Source organism: Saccostrea cucullata, unplaced genomic scaffold, assembly GCF_032062105.1.
Source record: "Saccostrea cucullata isolate Sc308-1 unplaced genomic scaffold, CSIRO_AGI_Scuc_v1 ctg1690, whole genome shotgun sequence".
NCBI classification, from domain to species: domain Eukaryota; kingdom Metazoa; phylum Mollusca; class Bivalvia; order Ostreida; family Ostreidae; genus Saccostrea; species Saccostrea cuccullata.
In genome coordinates, this window is record NW_026938776.1 from 66,690 (window position 1) to 75,151 (window position 8,462).

Consider the following 8,462-nt stretch of genomic DNA (forward strand, 5'->3'; position numbering starts at 1 on the left):
AATCATTTTCTGTCATATAGAGCATTAAATCTTGAGTCATTAATGTCCACCATCTCTTTCTTCTTCATAAGTCAAAATTAAGTGATAAATCAGTAATTATAATCTGGCTTCTGCATTCAGTTGACAATTCCAATACTTCTCACTTTTGAATAAAGACATTCAAAGATAATTCAATAGGGCACTTAATTTGCCTTGACGGGAATAAGTTCAAAGTTAATCAGGGAATATGCATTAAGATTATATTGCATAACTTTTTTGCAATTATTATACTCTAGGTGGTACAAAAATAATTTTAAATTCATAGACATGATTTACAATTAGAGGATAATAAAAAATGAGCAATTAGTAAACTGAAATGAATGCATGAATGAATTTGTTGTTTACCTGCATACCTTTGGGCCTCAATAAATGACAAGTAAAGATGGACAAGGTCTAACTGTCAAATCCAAAGTATATGTCACCTCCAAATCAATACACTACACTCAATTACCCCTCATACATGTGTGTAATATACACCTATACATGTAAACATAACACAGTTAATAAAAAATAAGTTATGCTGACCCCTCTCAACCAATGTTTTCATGCACTTTAAAGTCTTGAGAATATGGAGTTTTTCAATTTAAGATATGTATAAAAGATTGTTGCTTTGATATATTAAATTCATGCAGACACATTAAAATGTTAGCATGTCAGAATTATGTATTAAAAAATTGCCAGATGCATGTTCGTTATATAAGACTGGCTGTTTTATTGTCAAATATATACATTTCTAGCAAAAACTTCTACACAGATACTCCTTAACCACTGAGTTAAGGTAAATTTCTTTTTGTTGAATAGCTAGTAGCTGAGTTACAGAGGCTTGTAAAAAAAGTAAGGGGAGGGAGAGGGGTGTTTGGGCATGTACATAACCTTGAAAATTGTACTACAGTACTAGATGAAGATGAATGCTTTTAAATTAACTATTCCTTGATTAGAAATTCAAAGGCTAAATTGGCATAATAATAATTACATAAATTTTTAAAACTGCTTTTTTCATGATAATTTTTCATAAAAATAAAAAAAGATAAGCATATATTTACACTTTCCCCATTATGAATAATTTTGTCTTCACTTAGATTTTTTTTTTTTTTTTGGATTTTCATGTTTAAAATTTTATGATATTTTCTACAAATTAGAAAAATTTCACCTACCCATTTGGTCAGAATAAGAGAAGTACCCCTCCAGCTTCACTAAATAGATCAAACACGAATCAGAGTATATCACCACTGATAACAATGCCATACATCCAGTGGAACAGATTCAATAAGACTGATTTAATGCCCTACTCCTCTCCACATAGGATACAGGTGAATACACCAGTTGTCAAATGCATATCTTTAACGAAAAACAAATGGCTACACTAGGCACAGTGGACATGTTTTATTAGATGGAAGTAGCTTCACTATTCTTCTCCAGTTAAATGATGGCTTTATAGGCCAAGTAACAGCATTTATGGCTTCAACAAATGATTCTATTGCAATGGCAGTCCAACATGACAGTGCAAGGTCAACATCAGTTGGTAGTACCAAAGCCCTGGCTTGATCATATTATAAACAATACACAGCGCTTAGTGAGGCAATTATTTGGAGATATATATATGTAGCTGGTCATGACTGACTACCAGGTACCATGTCTGATTCTGAAGACCCCAAAACTCCTTAATCAGTGACAGATGTCGATAGCCAAGGTACAACCCTTTCAGTTGTCTTTTCTCTATACACTGAGCATTCCCACTTCAGTTTACAGATGTTCAAAAAAATGTACTCCAAGTTCTGAGTTTCTAGTTGTAAACTAAAGTACAAGATTACAGATCTTAGAATACCTACACTTAATCTGAATCCCCTATTTTATCTCCTTGCCTCATTTCTCATCTTCTTTCTTTGACAGATACAAATGTCCCTACACCCCCTCCCCCTTCACTCTCTGTGTGGGGGCTCTACCCTGGCTGGGATTAGGGAAACCTTTGGAGAGCTATGGAATGCATGGTGATTCACTGGTATGTATCTTATCTGAGAGGGTTCTGTTATTTGTGGAATCTCCAGGAACATCAACAAATTATATTTACATTCTGCTATCTTCTGTACAAATATTACTCTCCAAGCCTACCATACTTACTGATATGTTCTGTACATAATGCTACAGCTCTAACCATTTTCCCTCTTTTTGCATTTTAGAGAGAAAATCATTCTTTAGGTCCAAGGACAATTTTTCTGCCCCCCCCCCCCCCAACAAAATCATGCATTTGACAACAACATTTGCAGAGACTATATGTTTTTTAAAATGTTAATTTTCTTTTCACAAGTAACTATGTGCTCTAATCAATTTATTATGTAGTCAGTTGCAATTGCATAGAAAGAATCAAGACAACATGTGTTTGCAAAACATTGCATGATGCTCCAGAATACACAGGCAGATAATGGCCAAGGTTAAAGTTTTCAAAGAGTAGGTCAAATACGAAGGTCAAAATATTTGGTACCCAAGGAAAGGTCTTATCACAAGAAATTTACAATTGAAATATGAAAGCCCTAGCACCAACCATTCGAAGGTTATGGCAAAAGTTAAAATTTGGTAAAATTTTGCAAATATTAAAGTAGGTCAAATTCAAAAGTCAAGGTAAAGAGGTCAGTCTTAGTGAATACACACATTAAGTATAAAAGCCCTAGCTACAACCCTTCAAAAGTAATGACCAAGATTAAAGTTTTTTGCAGACAAACATGCAGACCAAAAACTACTCCATTTGGGGGGGGGGCAAAATTGGAGTTGGAATATTTACATTCAAGAAAAAGAATGACATATTTGAATTCAGAAAACCCTCCACATGTATTTTGCATCAACTCACAAGAAACAGACTGAAACAATTCACGCAATACCAGAAGTTTGTGAGGAACCTATCAATATAGACAAAATCATGTGTTGTTACAAAAAACATGTTACCATGACAATATTGTCTGCGAAGAAAAACACTTGTCATAATGAGAAAATGCCAGGGATTGGGAGGTTTCTCCTTAGCCTCATAATCTATCTGTTCTAATTTTTGCTGTACAATTTTTTGCCATACAAAAATATGGACACCAGCATACCGGTACTCCATCTTTGATTGAAAAATACATTTCCCAAACCATAGTATGAAATGAAGTCTGCAGTTCCAAGCCTCCAATACTACTTGCACTGTTACTGCATTTTGGGAGGCACACATATATCAACATTGTAAATGCAGATTTTTTGTTTCCAAAACAAATAAACAACAAAAAACCAAAGCAATTATACAGAAGAGAAGTACATTATACATTCTAAACACTTTTTTTTTTTGCTTTCTGGGAGGCTTGGTATATAAAAAAGTTTAAAAAGTAGATAAAAAAGTTAATATATGATATATTGCCAAATGAATGAACAAGAAGGAGACAAAGATTTTTCAAAAGTTGATATATATGCAAAGAAAACAGATCTTATAGAACATGATTCAACAAAAGCTAAATCTGCAGACACAAGAACACATTTTATATCTGCATTTGAAATCTTTGATATTTTTGCATTCCCTGCAATAATTCAACAAGTGTCATTTTGTCTTGGCAACTATTAGGGATCTAATGAAAATAAGACCTTGCACAAAAAAGAAAGAAAGACATGCCTAATTACCATTATAGCATCCACCATATGTGTGCATATCAGAGCCAGGCAATGATATGTAGAGAATGCAGGTCAGAGGCAGTTGTGCAGTTTACATAACCTCTCTCTTTGCAAGACTTAAATCCATTAAACTAATCAGTACACACCCCTTCTTAAAGCATCTCTGCATCCCATTTTCATAAGAGTTTGTCCTGGTGTATTCAAATCAATTAGACTGTTTCAATGCTTATAGTCAAAGAATATTGCATCGGTTCTTAAAATTTTTTTCTACGTAGCCAAATGAAAGTGATGCAGATTTTAAAAAATGTTATTGTTTTTGTTGGTGTGTCTGTGTGTAAATCTGGATTTTGTTCAGTACTCACTTTAATCCTGTTTCCTTGTCAGACACAAATGCTGGCAGCAACTCTAAACGACAGCAAGGGGAGAACACTCACATTGTGTGGATTTAGCCACTGTAAAACAATGAAAAGACATGATAGCAAAAACAATGCTTTATCCCAGACAATAAAAAATTCATCAATCTATGACAAGTACTTCAAAACATTTTTATGATACATTGCAGGCATATTTTTTTTTTTCATTTTTCATTATCAATTTTATGTAGGCTTTAAAATGAAAAGAATTTTGATTTGAAATTGTTGTTTCAGTATGACAAGTGTATCTTGTATTTAAATTCAAACAAGAATTTCTATTTGTCAATTAATTTTAATTTGTCTTTTGGAATATAAAACTATTTTAAACAGGTTAATAACACTTGCATAGTTTTATCATGGTCATAAAAATAAGTATTTCTCTTAAAATTAATTAATAATAATAAAGAGCTTATAAAAATTACTGTGGTCATAATTTGAAAGATTCAAGACAATACCAATCTATAGTGAATTGCCAAGTCTCTGCATCTACCTCTTGTGACAGAATGGAGACATTTGGACACACATTAAAGATTGCAGTATGATGGGGTAATTAGTGGTATCTCTTTGATCTCATTTTCACCTGACTGACACCAGCAACTGTTGAGTGCCAGCCCCAATCTTTTCTCAGAACAAATCCGTTTCTTTTTCTCAGCAATGTGCTGCAAAAGCGCAAAGTCTTGGCTCTGCCAACTCACATCTCTTGTGGTTAGCCCCTCAAGTACTCACAAGAACTCACAACTGCTCATACTTCAGGCAAAAAAAATAAAATATATGGATTATCCCTCAAACACTTAAAACCTTTTTTCAATTTTTTAAATGTTTTATTTTTTGGATTCTAAGGGGTCAGAAAGGCAAATTATGAGGAGGCTTTAAATTCCCTGTAATTTTCACCACTCTCTTGAACTCTGACCCCATTTGCTCATGATGACCATCGAGTACCTGATGTTGAACCCTTGCAGCATTAGTCATACTTGCAGGAACTGGTATCCTTCAGCCATTTATTTTTAGCTCCTAATGAGCATATTGACCTCTGCTGGTTCTGTTTACACTTTTCTTATACATAACAGACTGCAGACCAAAAATACACACATCTCAGTAGTCGGCACAGCTTTGGCGAAGTATTCAAAGAATTCCGAGGGCCTCTTCACATTATGTGGAGATTGCCAGATGAGCGTAATTAACATTAGACTTCATATATCACAGTATCATATCAGAACCCCCAGCTTGCCCTCAAACTCTTCACCTCTGCACTAATTAGTCTAACAACCTTCCTTCTTCTGCAACACCTAGACTCTCTCTCAGGCCTTGCAACCCATCTTCCTGTTTTTTTCTCAAAGTACTTTGAGAAAAAAAATTTAATATATGAGGTCTTTATGGTATATTGTAAGTGCTCTTTGGGTGTTTTTTCTTTTCTTTTTCTGCAATTAACATGAAAGAAAAAGTCAAGGTCTTATTAAAGTATTTTAGGTTTCCCATGATTAAGTTATAAATGCAACCTTGTAGATCCCTATTTCCTATGCAATTTGGTCAAATATTGCTTATAATCAAAATCCATTTTAGAATTCCAAGTTTTGGTTAGAAAATCTTGCAGCAATCTTCAACCTTAGAAATTAAAACTTGTTTTGGCTTACTGACCTGTAAATCAAATATCCAAATGATATTTTCAACAAACACGTACAACACTTTTTGGCTTCTTCACAGATAATTACAGCATGCAGCCATTTTTCCTCTTACTATAGAATGTTTTGTGTATAGAGAGGATGCCAGAAGCATTCTCAAAATGACACTTGTCTTCTCCAATTACAAGCCTTCTGTATACACATTACTGCATCAGATCCAAGCATTAACATAATGTACACACTGTTGCATTTTTATGTTTTTACCATACTTATATTTGCCTGCATCTGATACACTGAGGAGGGGAAAAAGGCTTATAATCTTTTATCAATTTTTGTGTATTCAATATCATGAAAAATGCCAGAAAACCTAGCATAATGACTCATTCTCAGAATATGCAAAAATTGGGGGATATTTTAAATTGAGCTTAAATCAAAATATACATTGAAAACCCCAATTTACTTGTTTAGCCCTGATAAACCAGCATTTGTACCTTCAGAGGATGAAGAGCTGCCAGTAGCACACAGTGGGGTTTCCCTATAGACCTTCTCTTCAGTCTGATAGAGGGACCACTTTAATACAAATCCATATCGAACAGCTTAATAGTAGCAACAGAGGAGCATGGAACTGCATGAGCAACCATTATCTCTTTTTAATACTGTCCAGAAGTTCTGAACTCCCTGCCAATCAAATACTTGTACTGTCCAGAATTAAACTGTTTACTGAACATATCTGATGTGTAGAATATCTAATTAATCCTCAATTAATCACTAAATTGGAAATCTAGATCAGCCCTGAGGGGATTAGGACGCTGGGTTTATTAATTGCATTTCATCAGTATAAATGTATTACTGTTAGAAAATGTGATAGCAAGTGAAAAGAAATAAGAAAGACCAATCATCCCATGGCTCAATTACCTCAATGAAATGGACCCCCCCCCCAAAAAAAAAAAAAAAAAAAAAACTCAAAAAGTTTAGAGCAAGATGAACCAAAAATGTATCAAATCCTTTTCTTCTGTTTGTAGCCATGCCATCAACACATGTTAATCTTTTCCAAAAAGCAAAGATTCTATACATTTCAATCACTACTAAGAAGATAAAGCTTGTAATGTACAGAAAAACATGTAAAAACCTTCTCGTGAAAACATGTGTTAGCATTGGTATGTTGGGTGTTCCCTGATAATTCTAACACTAAGCAAGAAATCAAAAGTACTGGGCTAAAGTAATGGTTGACTTGTCACAACCAATCAAACTAAGGACTGCACTTTTAAATAAGAAGTCTGCGGTGTGTCAAAGAAATCCAAACTTGATGCCATTATATAAAAAAAAAAACAGGAACTGGTCCACAAAAGTACAAATGACTGCACCACAATTCAAGGTGCAATACATTGGAATGTCTTATCAGCACTGAAATATACTGAAATCACCCTTAAAATTAAATTAGTTGATCTTCATCACCCTTATAATGGCAGCTAAAGGTGTATTAAACATGTAGAGGGAAGATTATGCACATGTTAGAGGAGTGAGTTAGCCACTGATTGACTTAACAGACATATTCTTGCTATAAGCTTGAGGGAAAAACTATTTTTATCAGCTAAAATATCATCCACTTGTGTTAAATTTTACCACACTTTATATAGACATCCATTCATCACATAAATGTGACAGAATTTTGACAGCTTAATAAAACAAATCTTTTAATTCTTAAAAATGATACTAAGCTAATGCAAAAACATCCTGAAAGATTCCATAAATAAACATTGAAACCAAATGTATAAGCCAAAAAAAAAAATAATTGCCTACCTGTAAAAACCAGCTGTCTAGAGTATATTTACACTTCAAAAATAATACACAACAAATTACAAGATTGAGGTTGTCAGATTCGTGTAAGTTGTCATCAGAAATCGTGGGTAGGGAGGTTCCAAGTGCCAAGATATTCCTCCACCTCTCTCTACATTAACTGCCAGGAGCCATGTTGGAAGTTTGTGTGTGCTGTGTGTGTAGCTGAGAGAGGAAGCTGCTGAGGTAACCCAACACCCCTCACCTCTCAGTAACAAACAGTTTATACCCTCCTTAGGCATTACTAAACTAATGCTCCGTTTTGTTAATAAATCAAAAAACCAAATTTTTTTCACCTCTTGAAATAACTGGGATGGCTGTACTCTTTAGTGTATATATATGCGCCTATCTGCATTAAAATACTTTGAATTTTAAGAAGATGCATATTAGTCTTATCAAATTCTTTACTTGCCAGCACAGATATTTAATTCTTCTTAAATTACATATATTACAAGTAATTCTAATGGAAATATACAGTAAAACATGCCAGCACAGCTTATATGAATTTAATTGAAAGTGATTTTCATTCAAAAATATATTTTTGATATATTACATATATTACAAGTAATTCTAAAAATTTACAGTAAAACATGCTTATGTCAAACAGTACTTATAAGATGGCTAAATCATTTTACTTGAAAGTAATTGTTTTATTATATGATTCACTAATAAAATGATAAAAAATATATTTAATCAAATCCAAATACTAAGAGAGAAGGAATTAAAATGTTATAACCTTAAAGGTCGTTTTTTTTTGAATTATGATAGATTTTTATCAGGGAAAACTGATTGCCAAAAAGTAAAATTTGTTGTTCAGTAAAAGTGTTGGAGGAGTGTCCTCTCACCACCCTCACCCGAAAATATATATTCGCTTATGTTTTCTTCACATGAAAAAAAAGTTATAGTAGTTTAAATAGCTTTCTAA

General features: G+C 33.4%; 1 protein-coding gene across 1 annotated transcript in view; it reads right to left on the minus strand.

The window, feature by feature from the left end:
- LOC134251233 (uncharacterized) overlaps positions 1-7,702 on the minus strand; it is a 33,310-nt gene extending 25,608 nt beyond the window's left edge. Inside the window, exons 1-2 of the mRNA XM_062733619.1 lie at positions 7,502-7,702; positions 4,032-4,121 (exon numbers count right to left, since the gene is read on the minus strand). The gene's annotated coding sequence lies outside the window, so the exon portion shown is untranslated. The remainder of the gene's footprint in view (positions 1-4,031; positions 4,122-7,501) is intronic.
- Positions 7,703-8,462: the final 760 nt, after the last annotated feature.